Source organism: Herpailurus yagouaroundi, unplaced genomic scaffold, assembly GCF_014898765.1.
Source record: "Herpailurus yagouaroundi ecotype Mexico unplaced genomic scaffold, PumYag 77, whole genome shotgun sequence".
Classification (NCBI taxonomy): Eukaryota; Metazoa; Chordata; class Mammalia; order Carnivora; family Felidae; genus Herpailurus; species Herpailurus yagouaroundi.
Window position 1 is genome coordinate 34,690,384 of NW_024412388.1, and position 26,946 is coordinate 34,717,329.

A 26,946-nucleotide genomic window follows, 5' to 3' on the forward strand; every position below is an offset into this window, starting at 1 on the left:
AGGAAGAAGGGGGCATCGTCCACAGGCACTACAAAAGCAGCTTAGACTTCATAGAGTGGTGTGGGCTGGGGGGGGGTGTTGGGCCCTGGAGCTGTTCCCCCACAAGAGTTAGAGACTCTCAACCAGCCAAGATGATTGAGAATGTGACTGGCCATGCAAGAAAGCTCGGGCCTGCACTGTCACTTGCCCTAAGAAAGTTGGCGCTCGCCAAGAGAGTGGTCACCACAGAGTTCAGACAAAGGCGGAGCCACGCAACAGACTCCTTGGAGATTTGCACTGCACTGCCCAAAACCCCAGACGTTGCTCTGGAGTATGTGCTGTGTGGGCTGGGTACAGACCAGCAGGTGTCACCGTAACCGGGGCGAGGGGTCACTCAGACCCATCCAGTCCCACTTCTCTGGGGCCACACTCGCTAGTCAGTCTCCAGCTGATGCTGAGATACCACAAACCAGCAGTCAGGAAGGCGGGCATGAGTATTCTGGTCCCGGGAAGGTGCACCTGTCCTCGGAAATTGATAGGTTGGCAGAAGGAAGGATCTTGGTAAGCATCCACCAAATGGAAGCGTGCATGGATTCTAATGTAAAGAACAGCCAGCTTTTCTGTTAGTTTGGTAAGTGTGGTGACCCCAAAGGGAACACGGCCGGATGGATTTTTTTTTTTTTTTTTTAACAGGGCGCAGGCTTTAGAGTCAGATAGGCCTGGTTCAAACCGCCGCGCTGCCAGTTTCTCACCATATACAGCCTTAGGCAAGTCATTAACATGTCTAGTCTTAGCTTCCTCATCTCTGCAATAGGGATAATGTCCACCCATCATCGAATCTAGTGAGTATTAGCAATAATAGGAAGAGATGGTACATGTTCAGCGCTTACTATGAGCCACTGTCCTCAACACTTTATATATATTAATTCATCTCATCTCCCCTCCACCCCCCGCAAATGCCTTGATGTAGACACATTATTACGTACATCTTGGTGGGGGAGGTGGAGACCAGCCTCGGCTCAAGCAAGTCCCCTAAGAATGGCCTGAGACCCCACCGACTCAGCCTCTCACTGGGCCAGCCTCACGCAGCCAGGTCCCCAGACACGCTCTGCTGACTTCCTGCGGGCGCAGACTGTGGGCCAAGGCTCTGGCTGGGCCACTGGCTTCAGGAAGACCCAGTCACCCATGATGCCCAAATGCTCACTTCCACCCAGGGTGGGCTCTGGGCTCCGGCTGCCCTGGCCTGGGCAGGCTGCCCAGAACAGGCAGCCCTGGCTGGACAGCTTTCTCTGGCTCTGGCCATGGGGACAGGAGGCGGCAGCAGCCCAGCTGGGCCCTGGCCGTAATGAGGCCTCATTAGTGGGATCCAGCTGCTCCAGCCCCACTTTGGGAGGCCGACTCCCCCAGCCCCCGCCTCTGACTTTTCTTAATAAGAGTGGGCATGCCTCCAGAGGGGCGAGCAATCTAGTTGCTTTGTTGTGCCCTGTGACTCCAGGGGGAAGGTCCTGCTGAGCTAGGCCTGAGTGGGGGGAGGGCTGCAGGGAAGCTGCGTGAGGGGAGGTGAGGGCACAGGACTGAGCAGGTGTGCTCCAGGGAAGCTGGAGGGGGAGGGGAAGGAGACCAAGGGGAAGGGAGGGTAGGGTCTCAGGTCCAGAGAGGAGGCCTGAGGACTGTTGGGCCTTTTCCTCTGGATCTAGATATCGTCCAGTTCACTGGGTATGTGTCGTTGCACATCTCTAATCACCTGGTTGATCATCTGGGTCATTGCTCAGAGACCAGTGACCATCTGGGTCATTGTCCCAGCTAAGAGAGCCCCTCCTCTGTGTTAGGCCTTGTATAAGGAGAGTGCCCACTACTATGTGCTAGTCCCTGAGCTAGGAGAATACCTACTATGGGCCAAACCCTATGCTAGCAAAGCAGCCACCGTATGCCAGGACCGGTGTTTGGAAAGCGCTCTGTGTGCCAGGACCTATTAGCAGAGTGCCCACTATGCACAACGTCTGAGGCCAAAAGAGAACACAGTGTGTCAGGTCTGTGTTAAGAGAGCACCCGCTTTGTGGCAGCCCGGTGCCGGTGAGCCCCTGTCGTGTGCTATGTTCCGCACTAGATGAGCATATCCTTCGTGTGCCAAATTCTGTGCCAGGTGAGGACCCAGTGAATGCCCAGCCTTGAGATGGGGGAGCACCTGCTGTGCGCCTGGCACTCTGATAGATGGCGCCCAATGTGTGACAGGCTCTATACTGAGGGAGTGCCCAGCGTGTGCCAAGCCTGTACGAGTTGAGCACGTGCCACATGCCAGGCCTTGGGCCGGGGGAGCACCCGCTGTGTGCCTGGCCCTGCAATGGATGGTGCAGATAAGAGGGGCACAAACCCTCATATCAGAGAGGAACAGAACAGGTCAGGGCGGGGCAGCCCGGGTGGCCAGCGGTGCTTGCAAAGCCTTCTGGGATGATTTAGATGTTCTGGCACCCGGGGCCCTAGCCCAGGTGACTCTGTTCTCATTCATCACAAGGGTTCCCGGCGGCAGAAGCAACCAGCGTGCTCGAAGACATGGGGAGAGGCCAGCGAGGCTCACCAAGGCCTCTGTTGCCCAAGACTCTGTGTTAGTGGGCAGTGGGCAGAGGGGAGGGGACAGGATCAGCCCAGCTTGTGACCTTGGTGTGAGGCCATGTGTGTGGGGGCTCTCCTGTCCTGGGCTCCTCTCCTCTAGGCTCCCCGTCCTCTGAGCCTCAGGCAGCTCTACCCCACATGTGTACAGAGGCACTAGGTCTCCATGGAAGTATCACCCCATCCACCCCCCGGTGCCCCCAAGCATCCCAGCTGCTCCCAGGCTTCGAGGCACCCTGGCCAGCTGGGTTCTCGCACGGCCCCGTCCTAGGAGCTGCTGAGGCGTGAGGGAGGCAGCTGAGCTGGCCTGGCAGAGACCATCTGGGCTGGGAGTCGGGGGAGGGACACGTGCAGCAGGCATGTGGGCCTGGGCACGTGCTGCGAAGGGGCTTGCTTCTCCGCAGAGCACCTGCCACATGAAGAGCAGGGCAGGAGTGCCAAGGATGACACAGGGTATCTGCTGACTGAAGGGAGCCGAGGGGACCCATGTCCTCACACCCAGACCTGAGGCAAAGCAGATAGAAGTGAGGAGCCCGTGGCAGGGACTAGCTACCCGCTCCCTGCATACCAGAGCACAAGTGGTAAAAGAAGTCACGGGGCTGGGACTGTCCAAGCGGCTCCCATGCGTGGTCCTCAATGCCCTCTCTTCGGCCCTACCATGGCATCCAGAGAAGGGCACGTCTGAAAGGACCGTCCTTAGCTATTTGCCTTTAGGGGACCGCGGGCACCTAATAAAGCCCTGGCTCAGCTGCCTAGGTTAGCCAGGAGGGATGGCGCTCCTCAGAGCCTGTATCCTAGAGACGAGCACTGAATGGAGGAGGTGGCTCCAGTTCCAAACTGGGGCCAGAGAATAGAGTAGCCCAAGGTCATCAGCAGAACTGAAAAAGAGGCAGGAACAGAATCTCTAGCAACCACTGTGGTGGTGGTGGTGGGGGGGGGGGGGGGGGGAGCCCAGGGGACAGATGTTACGGGCCTCAAACGCAGCAGTGGCGGGCAGAAGCCAAAGGGCAGAGGGCATGGAGGAAACTAAGCCCCGGCTATCTTTAGGCACATCCTGGGGCTGGGAACGGCGTCCCAAGGCAGCGCTCCCTTCCACTGACATGCTGGCCCGGCAGGCAGAGCCCAGAGTCCGGGAAGCTCAGCTCCTGGCAGGGATTATGGGACATTGTGATTCATGCTCCCTATGTGGCCCACATGGGTCCTGCTGCCTGCCTGCCACAGTCCTTTCAGGGTCACTCCAGAGAAGGAAGAGCAGCCAGGGAATACTCAGAGGGCTTCTTAGGTTTCGTGGGGCTCAGAGCCTCCATGTAGGATGGGACAGAACTACACCCCATGTCCTATGTACAACAGGCCCGTGGCAACTCCAAGACTTCTCTGGGAAAGGGAGGCCATTTTTGGTCCTATCACAGCATCCATCTCTAGCAAATGTTCAGGTCATAAGGCTTCCCTCTCTGCCCGTTTCTGAGCACCCAGAGTTCAGGTTGGCTCAGGAATACCTTCACGTGCCCAGTTCATTCAGACTTGCTCCAACCAGGTAGGAGTCAGGCCAGAGCAGGTCTGAGGGGCTGAATGCTAGAAGCTCAGAACAGGGCAAGATAGAAGGTCCTTACCTTGGGGAAAAACCACCCATCTCCTTCTCCCAGACCATTCCTTTGGACCAGGTACTCTGAGTCCCAAAAATCTTTGATGAGAGACACAGCCTATTTAGGGGGTGGGGGGGGGGAGCTTGGCAGAGACCCTAGGTCAATCAGTTCTTAACAGAACGAGAAAAGCAACAGAAGGAATTGATGCGGGCAAGAGAGGTGCCAAGGGAAGGGGCTGTACTCATCACTGGCTTCCTCCCCTGACAGCTGCCCAGTCTAGCCCGTCCCCGAGGCAAGATCCCAAGAGAAGAAATCCAACCACTGCTTTCCCCCGTTCCTGCTTCCAGTGCCAACCTGCTCCATCCATCAATGAGTCTGCCTCCTTCAAGGCCTGACCAGGCCCTGCCCTTGCCCCTCTGCTTCTCGAGGCATCTCACGACCTCCTCTCCTGTGCTCTGAGGCAGTGGGCAAACGAAGGGGGGGCACGGCTTGGGGCAGGGGGAGAGGGAAATTTTCCGAGGCCTCAGAAGAGGATTCAAAATGAAACGCTCTTTGTTACTTTTCAGAGTGAGAAGGAACCAGGGAAGTAGAGAAAAGCCAGACAGGGTCTGAAGACCCCTTGATCAGCTCATACTGGACATTCCCTGAGGCAGGCAGAGCACAGGGTTGGGGTGGGGTGCTGGGGAGCCAACCATGTGACGGTCCTGGGTGTCCCGCTGTCCTCCCAGCCCAGGACAGACTGCAGGCTCTCCAGAGCATCTCTGGTGATGAGGACTGGGAGTGTGCTCCTGCCTCCTGACATGCCTTTGTGGGCTCTGTGGCAGAATCTGCCCTATTACAGGCTCAGAGCCCCACCACCATCTAACTCGTTGGGTAAGGGGCTGCCTGCTTGGGGCCTGAGATAGCACCAGTACTCAGGAGCCTTAGCAGTGCCAGACTCAGGGCCCCAAGAAGCCTCCTAGGCCCTCCTGTCATGGCAAGCAGCTGGCAGAAGGTCCCAGAGGGGGCGGTGCTCACGACGCACCCCCTTCCCCCTGCAGTCTGGTCCCTGTACTTACCAGCATCCCTTTGGCACCTTTTCCTACCATGGCAGCAGCAGGTTGGGGGGCTCTGGAGTCCTGGACCCCACTCACAGGCTCTGCTTCCAGCACCTTTCAGACCACAGACCTCAAGAGCTGTGGAGAGAGCAGAGAGTGGGGTGGGAACCTGGCCCAGGAAGGGGAGGGCAGGACACGGGACGGGGTGGCCCTCAGGGTTCTCCAGGACAGGTAGAGCAGGGCCCAGACCACCAGCTGGCAGGCCCTCACTTCGCTCCCAGGCTGGCCCACCCTCTGCCAGGCCATTTCCCGCCTCGTTTCTTTCTGGATGACCCTGGATCTGCTCCTTCCTAGCCCTTCTTCCAGCCCTTCCCCTGGATCCCTTAGTCTCCACGCTTCCCGTCCCAATGGGCAAAGGTCTATTTTTAACTCTCCAGATGCCCAATTCTATAAAAGATAAAAAAAACGAACACAGAACTGGGACAGAGTCCAATTCCTTCATCGTCTATGTGAATGGCTTCAACCTTTCTCCTGAAGGGGAGTCAGCACACAACTCCCCAACCTCACCCCAGCCAGACAGCCAGGAGAGTCCTCCCTCCTCCTGGTGCCAATCAGCTTGGGCTCTGGGGCAGCTGGGCATGTTGCCATGTCACCAACCTGGACCATAAGCTCTGCAAACACCAAACACACCACGGGCAGGCACATCTCCCTGCTCTCGCTCAGGCTGTCCTCTGCCTGCAACATCTTCCCTCCTGCTCACCCGGGAAAATGCTGCAAATCCATGCTTAAATGTCACTTCTCTGTAACCTTCCCTGGCACCTTCCCCAACGAGAGTGAACAAATTGCTTCACCCTTTCTTTTTTAAGCGTATTTCTACTAGTGTCCTTATCAACTCATATTAGACTTATTTGCTTATGTCCGCCAACCATGAGTCTGTGAATTCCCCCGAGGGTTGGGTCTGTGTTTCATTTACCTCCTGTGTCAGCACCCAGCCCAGTGCTCGCTTGCAGCAAGTCTTGGTTGAACTGAATTGAAGGGCGATGGGTAAGGCTGACGTACTGGGGTGATGGTCCAGCTCAGCCAGAGACCTTGTAGGAAACATCTGACAGGCAATGTGGGGCTGACAAGCTGGAGGAGGCAGCAGACCAATGGAAGGAGTGGCCACACGGCTGTGCTGGTGTGTACAGGCTTAATGTCAAACACAGATGGAATAGGAGGTAGTTTTTGACAGACCTCAGGAGAGGAATCAACCTTTAGGGAGCCTCAAAGGATTCTCTCATGGGAAGAAAACCCTGGGTCAGGTGGACAAGGAAGTTCAACCTCTATAGGGTCGGGTCTCAGGAGGGACCGGGCTCAGCTTCTGGCCCCTTCTTTACCCTCCCAGGGAGCAGACTCTACTCCAAAGGCCGTTCTGTGCCACTCAGCCCCACCCACAGCCACCTGTCAAGGGTCACCTCTCTCCTACAGGCCCAGGAAGTTTTTGGAAGGCCAGAAGAGACGAGGAAGAAATTCCTTGCCTGTGAAAACCAAGCATTGGCTTCCTTAGGACCTTGCCCTGGCCACTCAGTGTCCTATACAGCCCTCTGCCCGAGGCAGGGGCAGGTGCAGTTGTGACTTGTAACCATCTCCCTTTTGTCAGTAACCCAGGCTGTTCTCTCTGCCTCTCAAAGTGTCCTCCTAAAGGGGCTGCTGCTCATGGCTCTGGCCTTCTGGGGGCTGTGAGGAGAAGGAGGGGCATGCTCCCTTAGAAGCTCATACCCTTGTCTTCTTCGCTCAATGCATGCCTAAACTCTAGGTCTGACTTCGCCAAAGCCGTCCCTCTTCAGCCAACGAATAATAATGACAGTAATAATAATGATAGTAAAAATAGCCGATGGCATAATTAAGAGCCACCTCATGGGCGGGTAATTAGTATGGCCCCTGGTGAGGTAAGTAAACTGAGGACACTCTGCCCAGGAACTGAGGCTACAGAGCATTCTCACTCAGGTTATCCCCAAGCACTGACTGCAAATACGGTCCCTGTGCTCACAGTGTTTAGAGATCGGTGACGAAAAGACTGCTTGGCGCTGGTCTCCAGGAGAATGAGTTGGGTGTGAAGCATTGCCGCTTATGGACCATCACTGGCAAGCAGTTAGCTTAGCATGTGATGAAGAGCTTGGGCACTGAGACCTGGTAGAACTGGGCTAGAATTCTGGTTCTGTCATTCAGCATGTGTGTGACTTTGAGCAAGTTACTTAAACTTCTCTGAGCCTCAGTTTTCTCAGTCTGGAAGATGGGTCTGGTAATACTTCCCTTGTTAAGTTCTGAAGTCTCCGCTTAATTTTGGATTCTACTACAAGTCCTCCACATTTTCCTCCCCTCCCGTCCATTAATCTTCCCAAAGCCCTAAAGCCTTGGTTCCCTCCCATCGTTCTCCACAGCCAACAGGATATGGCCTAGATTGTTTAGCAGGCGTTTAAGGCTGGCCACAATTCAATTCATTTATTCCACAAATATTTATTTCAGGCTTGCTCTGGGCCCGACCTGCGCTGGGCAGCAAGAACTCATTGGTCTCTGCCTTCCTGCATCTTCCAAGCTAGGGGGAAAGAGGGAAACTTGTGACTCAAATGCAATCACACACTGAGATAAAGGGTGTGAAGGAGAAAGATCCTTCTATGAGAGTCTACAGCAGGGGGACCTGGCCTCAGCTGAGAGTCACAGAGGGCTCTCCTGAGGAAGTGATGTTTATGTTTAAGGAACTTATTTCAGAGGAACTTATTTAGGCAAAGTGGCGATAGTGAGGAAGAGAAAAGGAAGAGAGAGTCAAGCAAATGAAATAATACGTGCAAAGACCCTGAGGCTGGGACTCAGATAGCCAGGGAGAAAGTGGCCAAAGATAAAGGTGGACAGATAAGCAGGGTCAGGGACTTTGGGGCCTGGATTTTGGTTTTTATCCCAAGAGCAATGTCAGTGATCAAAGGCTTTGAGGCAGAGTTGCACCTGGCAGGGGCAATCGGTGGAATGTGCATTTTGAAAACATCTCCCTAGATACAGTGTGGGGAAAGGACTGGAGAGAGGGGTTAGTGGAAGAGAAGACAGTCAGGAAGCAGCCAGGCCAGGTATGAGGGGGCTTGGACTAGGAAAGTGGTGATGGGGTAGGGAAAGGTGCACAGATCTGGGAAAATATAGAAGGTAACATTGGTAGGACTTGGTGATGAATTGGACAGGAGGTGAGGGACAAGGAGGGGGTCGCTGGTTTCTGCTGGTGCAACAGGAAGAAGCCAGTGTCAGGCCCAGGGACAGGAGTGCTGGGGCCCTGCAGGTTTAGAGTGGGCAGAGGGTGAGCTGGGTGTGAGTTGCCAGTGAGCTGTGGATGGTAAGAGGGCAGTCACAGGACCCGGTTATCTTTACGGTCTCACTGCTCAGTATTTCCTTCTCCCCAAACAGGGCTAAAGCTGTCTGTCAATCAATTCTAAGGGTGCATCTGAGCCAGCTGGGGAGTCCTCTCTGGGAATGGAAAGGTGACAGGCTCTTTCCCTGCCTTCAAGGACCTCGTAGTTTAGGAGAAAGATGGAGGAGGAAGCATAACCTCTGTTCACTGTGATGGAGGGAGTGGATGGGGCTGTGGGAGCCAGGGAGGGCTTCTAGCTTTGCCTAGAGCCCAGGTTGGCTGCATGCAGCCACCTGCCGCCATGTGGGACTATTCAGCATTTCCCAAAGGTTCTTGTCTCCATGTTTGTTCAGGGGGCTCTGTCTTCCTCAAGCATTCTTGTCCCCATTTCCATCTGTATATATCCTACCCATCTTCAAATCTGTCCCAATAGCATTATGTTCAAGAAGCCTTCCTTCCTCCTCCAGGTGCAGTCACCTTTTCACTGTACTCCCAAAGCACGCTGTGTACATCTAATTAACACGCTCGTCACATGCAGTGTTGAGGCACGGTTACTAGGTCCAAATCTGGCTTCCCATGAGCTGGAGAGATCTTCCAGGGCAAAGGTGTGATTCTCCTGTGTCCCCAGGGCTGGGCACAGTGCAGGTACCGCGGCAGGCAGTCTCGCAGTGTAGGCCGAGTAAGGGGGCGTTTTCTCTGCGGTCCTTGGAAACACTTGGGCATGCTCAGTGCCGCCCATTGGTCCCTTCCACAGTTCCCTCACCCACTATTCTCAAACCTTCTGATGCTCCCTCACTTTGGATTTCTCCGGTCCTTCTTTCCTTTTCCATTCCTCACGCCCCCTCCACCCCAACCTTTATTTTCTAGCAGCCCAAGCATCAAGCTTGTTTCAGCAAAGAAATAGTCCCAAGCTTTGTGCTGGAGCTGTCAGAGAGCTGTGGACGCGGCTCCTTTAAGAGTGACCAGGGAGGGGGCGTGGTCTACGGAGAGCTGGCCCGAAAGGGGGCGCGGCTCCTTTAAGAAGCAGCCAGCAGACAGCGAGGAGGCCCCGGGCCGGCAGGCAGGGGCGCGGTCGCCTTTGGAGCTGCGGCACCTCCCGTAGCACCCCGATTCCTCGAAGCGGGGTGCGTCCGATTCAACCCTGGTGCGAGGTGTTGGGGGGCGGTGTTACATCAGCCGCCACGTGTGGGCCTCTCAGCTGGTGTGGAGGCGGCGGCCCCGCCCCCGGCCCCAGCGGTGGAAAAGTACCGGGGCGCCGAGGTCCCCGCCCCCTTGCCCCGCCCCCAGGCCGGCTCCGGCCCCTCCCGGCCCTCCTGGCTAGCCCCCCTTCCCGTCCCGCCCCGTCCCCGCCGCCTTCCACAGCCCCGCGGTGGCTACGGGGTGCGGGGCACCGGCTGAGGGTGGGCGCCCCCGGCTCCTAGGCCCCTGCCCTCACCTGTGGCCGCCCGGGCCCGCCCCACACGCACCCGGAATGAAGGTTGGGGTAGGGAGGGCGCGGATTTTCCCCGGAGTAGCAGCCCCAAAATAACTCCACGGCCGTAGTGCCTTCCCAAAGCCGCGGCCAGGAGCCGCGGACAAAGATCCCGAGGGCGTCGGGACCCCCTGGCGAGGCTTCCCGGGACCCGCGGGCGCGCGGGAACCCTAACCCGGCCGGTGGGTGGGTGGGCAGATAGGGAGGCAGGCCGGCTGGAGGAACCAGATAGGCAGCCAGGCCGGCCAGCAGTTCGAGGAGATGGAGCGGCAGCCCGCACGCGGGGCGCAGACCCGGCCCGCCGGTTCCCGGCCGCCGAAGGCCCCCGGCGCACAGACCCACTGGCGCTCCAGACGGACCGTGACACGTTCTGGTTCCGGCGCTACCCGCACGGCTCTGCGCCCGCCGCCCCCGACCAAGCCGGCGTCGGCACGCAGCGCTCCCCCTTCGGGAGCGCCCCCCCCCCCCCCCCGTTCTCGCCCGCCTCAGCTCCTTGGCGACAGCGGTGACACCCAGACGCGCGCACCTACCCCCGATCTTTGCGGCGAGACAGACATCCCCGTGCGTGCACCCACACTCTTAACCACGGATGCCCGCATGCAAGCGCGATCACACACACACACACACACACACACACACACACACTCACGCTCGCTGGTCCTGGGGCTTAGCCCCACGGAAATACCAAACCCAGACCGACGGCAGGACGGACAGAGGCGCGGGCCGCAGCGCCCCCTTCCCCAAGCCCCCTTACCATGCTGCAGCCCCCGGCCCAGGCGTGCTGGGTCCGCACCGCGGTGCGCCCAGGTGGCTTTCTTAAAGGGAAAGTTGCATCAGCCTCCCAAGGCTCAGTACCGCCGCGAGTCCGCCCGCCCTGCCGCGCCGCTCGCGGCTCCTCCTGGGCTTGTTGTGTTTTGGTTTCGGGGAGGCGGGGGCCAAGAGTTTGGTGAAAGTTTGGAGTGGAGAAGGCTTGCGAGACCTAGCCAAGTCCCTCCCCTCCCTGAACAGCTCCCCTGGCCGCTCCCCCCGCATCCCCCGTTTCATCCCCACCCCACTGGCCGACTTCTCAGGCTCCTCCTCCCAGGGAATAAAATTACAAGTCTCTCCAGCTTTCAGATGATTGATCCCCAGGAACCCCTGGGAGTGGGCTCCACAAAGGAGCCCCCTTCTCCGCCCTTGTCTTGCTGTCCTCCAGCTGGGGCCCTTGGAGGAAGCAGATGTCGTTGCCCCCTTTGGCTAGACTGGAATGAAGCCAGAAGGCCTGGGGCACTTTGGGGGGCTGGAGCTGGAGTTGGCCCTCCAGGCCCCTGGTCTTCTGCGCCTGCGTTGCCCCCAGGGAGAAATCAGAGCAAATTCCATTCCCTTTGGAGCGGTGCCCCTAGGGACTGTGGGCACAGCTGGGTAAGGCCTGGGTCCTAATCCTTAGAACTGGAGGTCTAGGGGTAATCCTTCCTCCAGGGACCCTCCTTTGACCACTGGTTTGGTCACCCCTATTCTGCTGCTTCTGTTAGGGAGTTGCAGACACCAACCTGGGCCCCTTATTCCTTTCCTGGGAAGACAGACCTGGGTTGCAATACCCGATAAAGGAGACTTTGCCAAAAGGAGTCTGCTGAGCCTCAGTTTCCTTCCCTGTGAAATGGAGAGGACAACCTAAGGTGATCCATGTCCTTGTATGTAGAACACGTTGCTCCAGGCTGCCTCTGGGCAGCAATGCCTGGCAGTTGGTGGAAAGTTTCCTTACCTTGTGAGAGCCACCAGTTAGTACTGGTTGTCAGAGGAACAGGTGTTGCCCCAGCCTGAGTGGGGCATCTACTCTGAAGGGACCCAGCCTGGAGCAAAAGTACCCCCTCTGTACCCTGAGTCTGTTCCTCACTGTTATCTGGTCAGGAAGCTGGTTTTATTTGTTCCCTGGGGACAGTCAGCCTCCAAGACGCTGATGCACACACGCCAAAGTCACACAAGTGAGATTCCACTTTATTAATTTACAATCAGAGGCACTGAGCAAGATAATAGGTATCAGACACAGACACTTCTGCCGACAGGAGCACTCTCAGACCATACACAGTCCATTTCACAAACTTTCCCCAGGGCTCTAGGTTCAGAATTTACAATCTATTTACATTGGAGACCTCATCAAGTCTGGGAAGATGCTTTATCTCATCATAAGATTATTTGCATGTTTACTTTGTTCCTAAACCTAGGAGTTATAGCATGTTTGGGAGTTATATTCTCCTATGAAAGAATTGCAGGTGTCTTGTGTATGTGTGTGTGTGTGTGTGTGTGTGCGTGCACGCACACACACACATGCAAGTGCATCTCCACCTGGGCAGTATGTTGTGTCTGTGTCCCCTTACCCTGTGGATTTGTGTAGGTGGATCTGTGTTTGTGGAGAAGTGACCATGTGCACTGCTCTGTGCAGTGGTATGTGTGTGTCCAACTCCAAGGATCGGGCACATCTAAGCCAAGCCCTTCTCGACTCTCCTGCCTAGGACATAAATCGTGTTTCTGGCTTCTCCCCCCCACCCTCTCCCCTGAGGCTTGTCAAAAAGGGCTACCACGCAGGGGAGGCAGGAAGAGGTCCCCAGGTAGGGAGTGGGAACAAGGAAGTGTGTCAGAGAGCAGTGTGATGGCTTTCTTCCTTGAAGCAGTGGACTGAGGGCGAAGGTGCACGAGAAGGGGGCAGCAAGTGAAGTTTCTGATGATTATTATGGTCCACGAACACTGGGGCTTCCTACCTCACACTGAGGCACTCATATGCAGGGAGGCATGTTTGGGATACTCAGAGCTGACCCCCAGGAGGCCCTGAGGCCCTGGGGCTGGGGGCAGCGGAGGGTGGGGTGCTCAGGGTCAGCTCTCTGAGGACTCATTATGAAGATAGTTTGAGATTAATCCAGGGGCAAGGAGACAGTTTAGCACCTTAGTCTGTGGGGAGGAGGGGGGGGGGATTTTCCCTGGAGTGTCTGGGGAAGTTGGAGATTTGCCCATGAGGGTTTTGCTAGACAGAGATGACATAACACAAAATATATTTGTATTCATATAGAGAGATTCATGGATGTATGTATTTTACCACCTTGATCTAGAAAAGGCTTCAGGCAGCCATATAGTTAGTTGAGACCCAAGGAGAAACTTGAGAAAGATTTTGGTTTGAAAAGCTGGCTCCATGAGACAGGGACAAGAGCAGCTTTTTTTTTTTTTTTTTTTTCCCCAACTAGAATGAGGCCCCAAGGGAGGCAGGTCTGGGCCCAGCCCAGGTCAGAACTTGGATGGCCTTCATCCCTGGCTGTGAGCTGCTGGCCCTGGGCAGCTGGCCCATAGGGTGGGAAGACCATGGCTAGCCTGGGCCATGGAGAATAGGGGGATCAGGCTTAGGACACACAGGAGGACGATGGGGTCAGACGACCTGCTGACCTGCTTCTTCCTGGGGCAGGGCAGCAAGAGGGCAGGCAGCTGGCTGGGCCCCACCCACTGTGGGCTAAGGTGTGTCTCCCAAGCCTCTAGTTACTGTGCTATTTCCTGCGCAGGCTGAACCCAGCGTCAGATCCCCCAGAGCTGGCTGGTTTCCTCCTTTGTTGTCGTCAGCCTATAGGATCAAGGCCTGTGTTGGGACACACAGAGTTGGCTTAGATGTATGTCTGTGGCAATAGGGAGAAGGCCAAACTTGGGCCACTTCTGGAGGGCACTGAAGGAGCTGGTGGCATTAGGCACTTGGTGGAGGGGTGCAGAGGGGCCCTGCTGAGACACTGGAGGAGGGTGGACACCGTTTGAGTTGCAGCCTGGCCTGACCATTGGTCTCCACCTCCTTGGAGTCCCAGCCTCAGGAACCGGGAAGCTTTGCTGGGAGTGGCTTGCCTGGGCTCTGTTCTCAGATTCTTTCTCCCTTGAACTTGGAGCCCAGTGGTCAGTGCCTGGCACCTTCCCTGCCCTGCCCCAATGCAAGGGAGTAGGTTAAATTGGTTCCTGATCCAGGAGATGTCTGTGGGGTTCCATGTGTCCCTCAGACCATTCTGGTGTGCTATTTTTGGCTCCCGTCCATGGAGGCAGCAGGAGTCAATCATGGGGCTCAGAGCAGGGTGCCAGACTGGATCTTGGCAGCTCCAGGTAAAACTAGGCCTATAGAGTGGAAACAATGGCTTTGGCCCTGTCTGGGGGTAGCCCCAATGTCCAGAGCATGCAAAGCCCGGATTCTGAAACACCTTAGAGCTCCCCAAATCCAGAATTCCCAGTGCCAGGGGTGCCAGAGCTCCTAACACTCTAGAGAATCCAAAGCCCACAGTTCTCAATACCCAGAACCCAGGTGCCCAATACCCACAGAGCCTAATGCTCAGGCATACCCCACATTTAGGGCACCCAACATTCCTAATACCCAATTTTGAGTGCCAATGTCCCAACCCATTGGAAAAGAGCCTGGAGGGGATGGAGCAGTGCCCCTGCATGGCCCAGGGCCTTTCAGTGACTGGTATTAGCTGGGGAGGGGCCATCACTGAAGTTGGGGCTACAGGTGGTGCTGGAAGCAGCAGTAATGCTTCCTTGATGCCCCCATCTTGGATCTGGAGAGGCCAAGAGGGGCTGCAGGAGGGATGGCTTTCCTCCAGGCCCATCCCCATCCCAGTTACCACACAGGAGTGTACATCTACTGTGTACTGGGAAGTGTGCTCATCTCTAGGAATGCAGCCACGAGAGGAAAGGGGCCCCCGCTCTCCCACATGGGACATACGACAATGTGCCCGTGCCAGTGCATTGGTGTGGGTCACCATGTTGCCACGTTGCCACCTGTGGCCACACAGGGCATGGTTGTGAGACTGAATGGCTATTAGCACGGGATGGTGTTGGTGAGGGGCTGTGAACATAAACTGCGTCCGCAAGTTGACATGTGTGACTGTCAGGGCAGGTCCGACTATATCCATCTGTCTGGCCATCCTTATAGTCCCTCCCTGCCTCACTACTTTCCAGGGGAAGGAATGTAAGGCCCTTATTCGCCAGGATCACTCCTACCTGTGGGGAGCAGGGGGCTGGTTCAAAGCCTCTAGCCCTGCAGTGGGCCTAGAGACCCCCCCCCCTCCCTACTGCCCCTGCTCCTGCTGGACCCAGAGCCTCTTTGGATTGAGAAGGCAGGAAGAGGGCTGGCTATAAGTGAAGCAGTCAATACCAAAAATAGCCATCCACCCTGAAGAGGATCCTGTAATATCACCCTCTCTTCCCGCTGACCTGGACCCTGGATAGGGTCTTGTCTGGCTCCACTTCCCCAACTCCCATCTGAGTAGCCCCTTTAGACTCGAAGGAGGGACAGAGCAATGATGTCACTGCAAATTATGACATCATGGGGAGCTATGACATCACAGGGAGGGACACCAGGCTCTGGGGGTGGGTGGTGTTTGGCTGTCTGGGTGGGTGGGGTTCCATCCGCTGGCAGCTCCCCAAACTCCCAGGAGCTGGGGGTGGCAGGACTGGATAAGGCTATATTCAGGGCTCCGCCTTATCTGTCCCCCACGCACATGCCTGATAAGCCTCTTACCAGGGCAGGCCCAGTGAGCAGGCAGGGAGCAAGCTGGAAGAGGGGAAAGGGTCAGCTGGGTCTGGCTGGGCTCCAGAGCAGACGGCAGGGGTCAGGGAGTCCTGACAAAGACCCAGGAGGGTGAGGGGAGGGGGCCCTGGGAGATCAGTGTAGAGTGATGGTCAGGAGCGGGGATTCTGAGGCCAGGATGCCTGCATTCACACCCCAGCTCTTCCACTCCATACCCCGGGGAAGTTGGGTCCTCCGTTTCTGCAGTGTTCCTCAGCAAGAATACTATTAGTAGTGACTATCCATCATAGTATTGTGAGCATTAATTATGTGTGAAGTAGGAATAGAAGAGTTCTGGTGGACAGTAAGTACTCATCTCCCTTCCCAGGAGAGGTCAGGATCCTCTCTGGGAGGTGCCCATCCTACCTGGCAACATGCTCTGGTGGCCTGGGCCTCGCTGGGGTCTGGGGTTTCCGAGGCTGCACATCCCCCTACGAGTCCCCACACCTTCCCGGTCTGCATTTGCCTCAAGACTCCTTCCCAGGAATCCTGGCCTTTTGGGCCTGGTTTTTCCCTGCACCCACTATGGATACCTTGGAGCCCTGGTGCCCTCTGGTGACAAAAGTCATACATAGCAGTTACAGCTGGATCCCTGGGCGCATCTGGCCAGCACATCTGCTGTCACTTGTCCCGTTATTTTATGTCGTCCTCACATCAAGGAAGGAATTATGTCCATTTTCTGGAGTTAAGACTCAGGAAGGTTAAATAATTTGTCCAAGGTTACAGAACTAGTAGGTGGTAGAACTTGAACTTGAACCCATGTTGTCCTGTCTCCCAAGTCCACACTCTCACCTTGTGAACGGTATGCATACATAGTCGCATGGCAACCCAGTAGGTGTTTTTTGGTGCCATACTGATAGTTTGAGTGTAACTATGATTGGGCACATAGCCATTGAAATTCTCCAGCTGTGAATATAAAATAACGTGAATTGGTTTTGAGAACAATAAGGTTGGGTAGTTGACTATTGAGACTTTTTGTGTGGCTTTGATGCCGCTGATTGTATTGTGTGAGTATAACCATGGTCGGGCTTTCCATTTAAGTTGTGTGAAATTAGCCATGGCAAAACATGTGGCTTGTTTGCCCGTGGTGTGTGTGTGTGTGTGTGTGTGTGTGTGTGTGTGGTGCAGGCTTCTGTGGCTATTGAGACTATGTGGGGGAAGGTGACAGAGGGCCCTAAGTTCCCAGCACCACTTGCCTGTTTGCAGTCCCAGGACTGTGTCTTCTCACCATGACACATATGATGGATGACTTTACATGCCTGGTGCACTCCCATGGGCCAGCCCGCTTCTTATTCCTCTCCTCTCCCTCCCCTTCTTTTGGAGGAAGTAAAGCAAATAGTACCACAAATGGAACTGGCTTCCTTTTTTTTCCATGGGGTATTTTACAAACCTTTGAGTGATGTCTCAAAAAAAAAAAAAAGTCCTTTAAAAAGAAAAGTAAACGTAGCCACTCTAATTCTTTAATTTGAATGTCAGCACCGATTCCCAAGGTGCTGTTCGAAGGTCCCTGGGGGGGGCTCCAAGAACCTTGCAGGGGGTCCACAAGACAAAAGCAATTTTCATAATTTGCCATTTTTATTTCATTGATATTCACGTTAGTGAAGGAAGGGCAACAGTGGTCAGTTTTAACTGCTGGTGCCCAAGTAGGAATCAGGGCATGGCTCCCAACTGGACCAGCACTCTGTGTTTTGTCTGTCACTATGCATACGCAGTAAAAAAATAAAATGAAATAAAATAAAAGGAAAAAAGATAAAGGAATAAAAAGGGCCAGTTTCACTTAAAAATGTCTTGATGAAACAGTAAAATTATTTTTAAAAAATTAAAAAAAATTTTTTTTAACGTTTATTTATTTTTGGGACAGAGAGAGACAGAGCATGAATGGGGGAGGGTCAGAGAGAGGGAGACACAGAATCTGAAACAGGCTCCAGGCTCTGAGCTGTCAGCACAGAGCCCGACGTGGGGCTCGAACTCACGGACCGTGAGATCATGACCTGAGCCGAAGTTGGCCGCTTAACCGACTGAGCCACCCAGGCGCCCCAGAAACAGTAAAATTATTAATTAAAAATTTGTTTAATGTTTATTTATTTTTGAGGTGGGGAGGGGCAGAGAAAGAGGGAGACACAGAATCTGAAGCAGGCTCCAGGCTCTGAGCTGTCAGCACAAAGCCCGACGCAGGGCTTAAACCCCCAAACCGTGAGATCATGACCTGAGCCGAAGTTGGATGCTCAACTGACTGAACCACCCAGGCGCCCCTAAAATTATTAATTTTTTTTACCTTTCAACCCTTACATGCCTTTTTAATATTTTGTGTGACAAATGGGAAGTGTACATAAAGCATGTCTTCTGCATACGACATATGGTAGTTAGCTTGGGGAAAAGCACTTACTCAACTGACTTATAAGCTGAAATTGACTTTTCTCACTGGTTTTACTTAAAAGAATAAATGACAAAAAATATTACTCAGACTTGGGTATTTGGCATACACTTTCTCCAGAGTGGATGAAATGCACCTGTCACTTCAAGGGAAACGACTTCTTAGTGCTTGTTGCCAATGATAAAGGGAGAGCTTTCAAGTGAAAATTAGAATTTGGAAAATATCTGTCTGCTACCGTGAGTTTGAAATCTTTTCAACTTTGATGAGGTTGGTTTTGACATCAGTGAATGTGTGGGGTCTTTTTGGTTTGTTTTGTTTGTATTGTATAATGAAATGTGTCAGTATTTGGAAGATCTATATAACTCAGTGAACCGGTATTTTCCAAATGACCAGTACATAATGTTAAAAAAAAAAAAAATCACGCATGGAAGCCCCTAGGTGGCTCAGTCAGTTAAGTTTCTGACTCTTGATTTTGGCTCAGGTCATGACCTCACAGTTCATGAGTTCGAGACCCACATCGAGCTCTGCACAGACAGCACGGGGCCTTCTTGGGATTCTCTCTTCCTGCCCCTCCCTTGGTTGTGCGTGTTCTCTCTCTCTCTCAAAATAAGTAAATACACTTTAAAATTAAATAAATAATTAATTAAAAATCATGCATGGGTAAAAGCTCCATTCAAGGTGCAAGGCAGACCAATGGGTGTTCATGTAACAGAATATGAAAAGTTCATTAATAGAGTTTCAGATTCCACACTGCAACTAACCTTTAAGAAACCACACCTGTCGAGTTTTGGTGTAGTATGAAAGGAAAACATCCATAATGAGCTGAAAAGGCTATAAAAACACTTCTCCCCTTTCCAGCTAAATACATTGTGAGGCTGCACTTCCTTCACACATTTCAGCCAAACCCACATACGGCGACAGATTGAATACAGAAGTGGATATAAGAATCTAGTTGCCTTCTCTCAAGCCAGACGTTAAAGAGATTTGCAAAGATGTCAAACAATGTCACTGTTCTCACTAAAGTTTGTTTTGGAAAATATATAGCTCTTTTTCATAGACATATTTTTTTCTGTTAGCTTCTAATACCTTTATGTTGTTATTTTGAATATGTATTTTAAATTTCTCTCAGTTTTAACTTAGAATACAGTGAATATCAATAGATAAAACCCACTTAAATAACACTTTTTGGGGTCCTCAGTTATTTTTTTGTTATGTTTATTTTGGGAGAGAGAGAGCATGAGCAGGGGAGGGGCAGAGAGAGAGGGAGAGGGAGAGAGAGAATCCCAAGCAGACTCCATGCCGTCAATGCAGAGCCCAACGTGGGGCTTGAACTAATGAGCCATGAGATCCTGACCCGAGTGGAAATCAAGACTCAGGGGCTTAGCCGACTGAGCTACCCAGGTGCCCTCTCAAGAGGTCCTGGGATCGAAAAGTTTGAGAACCATTGAACTGCGGGTTTATTTTGAAAACAAAAACAACAAAATTGTATTCTAAATATTAAAATCGCTAAGAAACTAGATCTTCATTGTTCTTACCACTACAAGAAATGCTAATTATGTGGCCCAGTAGAAGTGTTAGCTAATGCTACGTTGGCCGTCACATTGCAGCATAAATGTAGCAAATCAAGAAGTTGTTTGCCCTAGGGCACCTGGGTGGCTCAGTCACTTTAGCGTCTGACTTCATCTCAGGTCAGTCCGTGGGTTTAAGCCCCGTGTTGGGCTCTGTGGTGACAGCTCAGAGCCTAGAGCCTGCTTGGGATTCTGTGTCTCCCTCTCTCTCTCCCCCTCCCCTGCTCATGCTCTGCCGCTCTCTCTTAAAATAAAATAAACATTAAAAAAAAAAAAGTTGTTTGCCTTAAATTTATACAATGTTATATTTCAATTGTATCTGAATTTTTTAAAAAGAGCCTCCCCTTATTTTTTTTGCTCTAAACCTTTATAAATAGTGTACTATGAGAAAATACGCTTATTTTACTACTTACATTATAAAGCACATAAGCTACAGATTTTCAGCATGTTCCTGGTGCAGTTGGCAGTATTCCCTCTCCCCTGCGGAATCTGCCTGATGTCACCTTCTCCCCATACAGCCTGGTCTTTCTTAAGGAGAAGAAAAATTGATCTCTCAATAGCTGCTGCCCTCAGGACTGATAACATCGGCTGGCAGGCTGGGTTCTCAGCAATTACAAGAGCTCTTGCTTCATGCCGTCTCTTCCATTTCTAAGTGCACTTTTTTTTTTACACTATTATTTATTGAGTACATTCTGTGTTAAGAACTTTACATTCATTTTCCCATTATAGTACTCACAATGACTCTACAAGCTAGATACTATTCTTCCCATTTTATAGATAAGGAAACTAAACCTCAGAAAGGTTGGGAGAAACTTCTAGGAATGTAAGTGAACTTAAGTTACATTAAAGTCCCTTTAAAAAAAAAAAGAAGGAGGGGCGCCTGGGTGGCTCAGTTGGTTAAACGTCCGACTTCGGCTCAGGTCATCATCTCTCAGTTTGTGGGTTCGAGCCCCGCATCGGGCTCTGTGCTAACGAACAGCTCAGAGCCTGGAACCTGCTTGGATTCTGTGTCTCCCTCTCTCTCCCTCTCCCCTGCTCATGCTCTGTCTCTCAAAAATAAATAAATGTTAAAAAATTTTTGTAAAAAAGGAATATTTACGGGGTGCCTGGGTGGCTCAGTCGGTTAAGCGTCCAACTTCAGCTCAGGTCATGATCTCGCGGTCGGTGAGTTCAAGCCCCACGTCGGGCTCTGTGCTGGCAGCTCAGAACCTGGAGCCCGTTTCAGATTCTGTGTCTCCTCTCTGCCCTTCCCCAGCTCACGCTCTGTGTGTGTCTCTCTCTCTCAAAAATAAATTTAAAAAAAGGAATATTTAAAAATAATCATTTTATTTATTTATTTTTTCATCCTGGTAAGTGCGATCCTTAATCCCCATCCCCTATTTCCCCCATCCCCCACCCCCTGCCCTCTGGTAACCAGCAGTTTGTTCTCTATAGTGAAGAGTCTGTTTCTCAGTTTGTCTCTCTCTCTTTCTCTCTCTTTTTTCCTCCCTTGCTCATTTTTGTTTCCTAAATTCCACATATGAATGCGATCATATGGTATTTATCCTTCTCTGACTGACTTGTGTCACTTGGCATTATACTCTCCAGCTGCACCCCTGTTCTTGCAGATGGCGAGATTTCATTCTTTTTTTTTTTATGGCAGAATAATAATATTCCATGGTGTATATATACCACAAAAGTCCCTTCTAATTTATACATTCAAAAAAGTTATTCATCTAAAGTTTAGTACCTTAATTATTGTTTTCAACGTTTTTTTCTTTTAACATTTATTTATTTTTGAGAGAGAGAGAGAGAGAGTGAGAGAGAGCACAAGTGGGGGAGGGGCAGAGAGGGGGACAGGGGAAGCAGGCTCTGAGCTGTGAGCCCAGAGCCCAGAGCCCAGGGTGGGGCTTGAACTCACTAACTGTGAGAGCATGACCTGAGCCGAAGCCGGGAGTGGGCCGCTTCACCGGCTGAGCCACCCAGATGCCCCTTAGCGATCGCTTTAGTACTGAGCTACTACTGAAGGGAAGAACCAACACAGACCCTCCCTTGGGCCCCATCTGAGCCTCACATTTGAGTCCTTGCCCCTGAGCCTCCATGACGTCCCATGTCACGTTTAGGGTGTGTTTACCCCAAGCCTGAACTTTGGTACCTATGTCTTGCCTGATTTTTTCCAGAACCTTTATGCTGAGCCTTCACACCCTATCTTTCCCACTGGAACCTCTCTGAGCCCTTACCCTGGGACACCACGCCCCAGCTTCTCACCTGAGCCTCCGAGTGCCGAGTGCCGGAGCCTGTCAGCAGAACCCTGCACTTGAGGGCTGAGCTGCATCCCAGGTGGATTCAGACTCTGAGTAGCCCATTTCAGGGAGCAGCAGAGGAAGTAGTGGCTGGAAGTTGGGGATAGGGCCTGAGCTGAGAGAGCGGGAATGGAGACAAACCTGGGCACTCAGGCCCCAGCCATGGTCAGGAGTGTTCCCAGTGAGCACCGACCTCTCACCCCAACCCACCGCAGTTGGAGGAAACACTGCCCCCACGGTCCCCACTTCAAGGACCAGCAGCTGCCTATGGAGCAACTGGGGTATCACCATGGCAACCAGGCCAGGCCAGCCTGCAGGTGGGGCTGCTCTAAAGACTTTTATTGTTCAAAATGTAGGCCTGATTCTTTCATTTTGGTAATCCTCAAGGGCCCTGTGTCCGAGGGATCCAGGATAGGAGGAACCATCTGCTCCCCACCACGTCTCTCAACTCAGAAACGTGTTTCTCCGGACTCAGCCAGATCCTTCCTGAGACAATATAGGGGGAAACTCAAGCTCTCTGTCCGGGGACCCCCCCAGCCCCGAGCAACACTCTAGATGCTGGTGGATCTTGCCCCCTCTTGGCACTCTGGTAGTAGAGCTAGAGGGGAGGCTGGAGGGTCTGACTTCTTGCCTCTGCCTCCCTGGGCTGTGACTTTTCAGGGGTGAGATCTTGTCAGTCGAGTACCTGATGGGAGGAGCAGAGGAGTGACCGTGGGGGTGGGGGTGGGGGTGGGGGCTGCTCAGGGCTTGGTGACCTACACAAAAGCCTTGTGTGGGTGATTAGCTGTCACGTTGGGTCTAAGCTCCTTACTCTCAGAATCTAGCCTCCCCACGCCCGGGTCTAATCCTGGGGTGGGGGGAAGGGCCTCGATGGGTCCCTGGTCACCCATTTAGCATAACCAGCTATGGTCCTCTTGGAGGCGTAGAGCCTCTCTCTGTCTCTGCTTCTGTCTATGTGAGCATCTCTGCTTCTGTACGTTTCTCTGCCTCTCCCTGATGTGTGTTGTGCGTCTGTTTTTCTGTCTCCTTGTCTCTGTCCCTGTGAAGAGCTCTGTGGCCCTGACCCAGTGAAATTCTGGCTGGTGACAGAGGGCATGGACACCACTAGGTAACGGGTTACATAGAACTCAGTGAAAGGACTGTGGTGACAGGAAGTTGTGGGGACACAGACTGGTAGGCGACGTGGAGTTTTAGACAACACAGGTTCTGGGTGGCAATGTGGGTTTGAGAGAAATTGGGTTGTCTGTATTTGACATTTGGATTGGGTCACCCTGAGTCGTGGTTAACACAGGATCTGGGTGACTCCATGATAGCAATTCAAAAAGAATTTGGAGGCATGCCTGGGTGCCTCAGTCAGTTGAGCCTCTGGCTCTTGGCTTCGGCTCAGGTCATGATCTTGTGGCTTCGTGGGTTCGAACGCTGCATCGGGCTCTGAGCTGGCAGCGTGGGGCCTGCTTGAAATTCTCTCTCTTTGTTTCTCTCTCTCTCTCTCCTCTCTCTCTGCACCCCCCCCCCCCACTCACACAGTCTTTCTCAAAATAAACTTAAAAAAAAAAAGTAAATGAAGAAAAAGAATTTGAGAGGCAGTAGGAGTGGCAGCAGTGGTTCTCAGCTGGGGGCAGTTTGTCTATAACTGGAGATGGTTTGGGGTGCCGTAACTGGGAGAAAGGTGTGCTGGGCATCTAGTGGGGGGAGGCCAGGGATGCTGCTCGACATCCTACAATGCGCAGGACAGTCCCCCCCAAGAAAGAATTACTGGGCCCAAATGCAGAGTGTCCGCCCGCTGCCCGGGCTGGAATCCCAGCTCTCGAGCTCTGCAACCTTGGGCAGGTTTTTCATCTCTAACATGGAGTACGCTTCCGAGGTGTCTGCAATTACTGAGCCCATACTTGTCAAGTGTTCAGAATAGCGCCTGGCAGTTAGGGAGTGTTGTTTATTGACACGGGCCCAGAGGGAACAAAAGTAGATGCAGGTTCAGGGACGCAAACGTTCTCCCCCTTTATTGTTACAGCTTCTACTTCAGATGGGATTCTTCCACGGCAGGAAACCGCCACCAAAAGCAGCTCAGGTCTTACAGGACATGGGCCCAGTGGTGTCAGAGGAGCGCAGATAAGCCTTCCCTGCTTCAGTACTTGTAAATCCCAAAGCACGGCTCCCGTTGGCTTAGCGTGGGGCAGGGGCCGCCATGTTTTGCAGAGCGCCATAGAAATGCATCAGGTCTTGCGATCTTCACATCACTGTGCGGTAGATACGCTTACCTTCCTCTTTTAACAGCTGAGGAAACTGACGCACAGAGATTAGTGACTTGCTCAAGTCCACATGGCTAGTAAAAAGCAAGCATACCATGTGATCCGAGGCAGTCTGGCTTGAAAACATGCACTCTCTGGGCGCCTGGGCGGCTCAGTCGGTTAAGCGTCCGACTTCGGCTCAGGTCATGATCTTGCGGTCGGTGAGTTCGAGCCCCGCGTCGGGCTCTGTGCGGACAGCTCAGAGCCTGGAGCCTGTTTCGGATTCTGTGTCTCGCTCCCTTTCTGACCCTCCCCCGTTCGTGCTGTGTCTCTCTCTGTCTCAAAAATAAATAAACGTTAAAAAATTAAAACAGGGGCGCCTGGGTGGCGCAGTCGGTTAAGCGTCCGACTTCAGCCAGGTCACGATCTCGCGGTCCGTGAGTTCGAGCCCCGTGTCGGGCTCTGGGCTGACGGCTCAGAGCCTGGAGCCTGTTTCCGATTCTGTGTCTCCCTCTCTCTCTGCCCCTCCCCCGTTCATGCTCTCTCTGTCCCAAAAATAAATAAAAACGTTGGAAAAAAAAAATTAAAACAAAACAGGCACTATCAAAAGGCACCATCTTGAATATATTTATGTTTAGCTATGTCGGTTTCTATTTCAAAAGGTACAATAGGAAGCAATGTTTTATTATGAAGCGTCAGTCATAGGAATGTTTTCAATACAGAAATTTGCTCATTTTTGTTTTTTTAAGATGAAGGAGTTGTGCTAATAGCATTAACCCACCCATTCCCATGAGGGGGCTAATGAGAGATTCGTCCTGACTTTCGATATAAGAACCTGGGGGAGAGAAAACAATAAGAGCTGGTCCTGGGTAAAGGGTCAGGGTAGGAGGGAGGAGGGGAAGAGGTGGTGGTGACCATGAAAAGAGCTGGGTCTAGACCATGAAAAGCCTGGTCATGAGGTGGGGCTGCCAATGTTGACAGATCCTTTATGTTTGCATGATGACCCAAGACCCAGCTCAACCCTCTGACTTTTTCTGGAGCACTGACAGGAGTCTACCACTGTCAGATGAACTTCACTAATGACACATCTTTATCAGTCACATACATCTTGAGGGAAAGGATGGATGGGGAGAGTGTGGGGAGCAGGGTCTCAAGAATAGGAGAGAGATAGCAGTGCTACATTCCTTCCTTATTCATGCCATCTATTTCCATTCTTAGGTGCTTAGGATAAAAAATACTCAGATAGGAACACGTGGGTGGGTTAGACAGGGAAAGTTTCCCTTGGGAATTCACAAAAGCCATTCGGTAACAAATTGATGTCAGGGGTGGAGTTATAGTGCCCTCTAGTGGACATTTTAGGAATTTTAGCAATATCAGATTTTGATGTTGCAGATTAGGGTAGGCTGCTAAATCCACCAAAGGCAAGATCATTTCCATGGGGTCAGCCTCCAGAGTGTTGGGAAAACAGGCCCACAAGAAACAGTGAGTGTGTGTGTGTGTGTGTGTGTGTGTGTTGAGAGCTGTTGGCTTCTAACTTCACCATGTAGTCAGGAAATTGAGGCAAAGTGTGGGAGTAGCTGATGGCAATGGCCCAAAGATTTTATTTAAAAATGTGAGAAAACCAAAGGCTGTGGAGATAGGAACTTTTCCCCTTTCCTAAAGTAGACTAAGTATGGTGATTAAATACGACAAGAAGGCACAGCCAGTAACTTTCCAAGCAGAATTGGCTGCATGCCTGGGGTGATTCTGGATGTCAGTTAAACTGAGAAATGATCTGATTCCACCGATTCCCTCGGTCCACCCGGAACAGAAAAACAGATGGAGGACCAAGAGATATACCCACAGTGTAATAAAGGGGTGTTTTTGTCAGAATCGGGAAATAGGAGGGTTTTGGGGGAAGGGCAGATAAGAGCAGATGAGTTAGAAGTTTCTTCTTAATGGTGAATGCATTTGTCTTGAAATGTGTGTTTGACTTTTTCCCCTTCTGAGAAGGTACCACATTCTGTGTTTTGAGCCAGAAACTTTCTTTGATATGACTGGATCCAGAGCTAGTTGGTTAAAAGTTAGTATTTAGGGATTGAGAAAATATTCTTTGTGCTCGAATGGCTTCTCTTACGTATGTAAATGAATTGCCTTACTGTGAACCTAAATTCCTCTTGGTGAAATTGTCTTTATGTGTTTGGCTGAGGTATAATTTATGAACACAGTAAGATTTATCTATGAATTAGAGATGGTGAAAAGTTAATTTCTGCTGATAATAATAAGTTTTTTGGTTTTTGTGTGTGCAAATAATGCATGAATGCATTAACTTAATAACCTTTTAACTGAAACAACTCACACAGAAAAGTTCATAAATCATAACTACATAGCATAACACATCATTTCAACTTGAACACATCTTTGTAAACTTAACTGCTTTAGTCTGCTCAGAATACCATAGACGAGATGGCTCAAACCTCAGACATTTGTTTCTCATGGTTCTGGGGGCCGGGAAGTTCAAGATCAAGGTGCTAGCAGATTCAGTTTTTGGTGAGAGCCCTCTTCCTGGCTTCCAGAAGGTTGCCTTCTCTCTGTGTCTTCATGGTAGAGAGGGGGGAGGAGAGAGGGAGAGAAGAAAGGGAGAGCACTCTCTCTGGTTTCTTCTTATAAGGTCATTCATTCCATCATGGGGGCCCCATCCTTATGACCTCATCCACATCTTATTACATCCCAAAGGCCCCACCTCCTAATACCATCGCAGGGAGATTAGGGCTCCAACATATGAACTTTGGGGGGCACAAACATTCACTCCATACAATAACCATTTTGTAAAGATGCCTCCCAATCACCACCCTCTCTGTCCTCCCCAGGTAACCACTATCCTGACTTCTAATCCTTAGAGTACTTT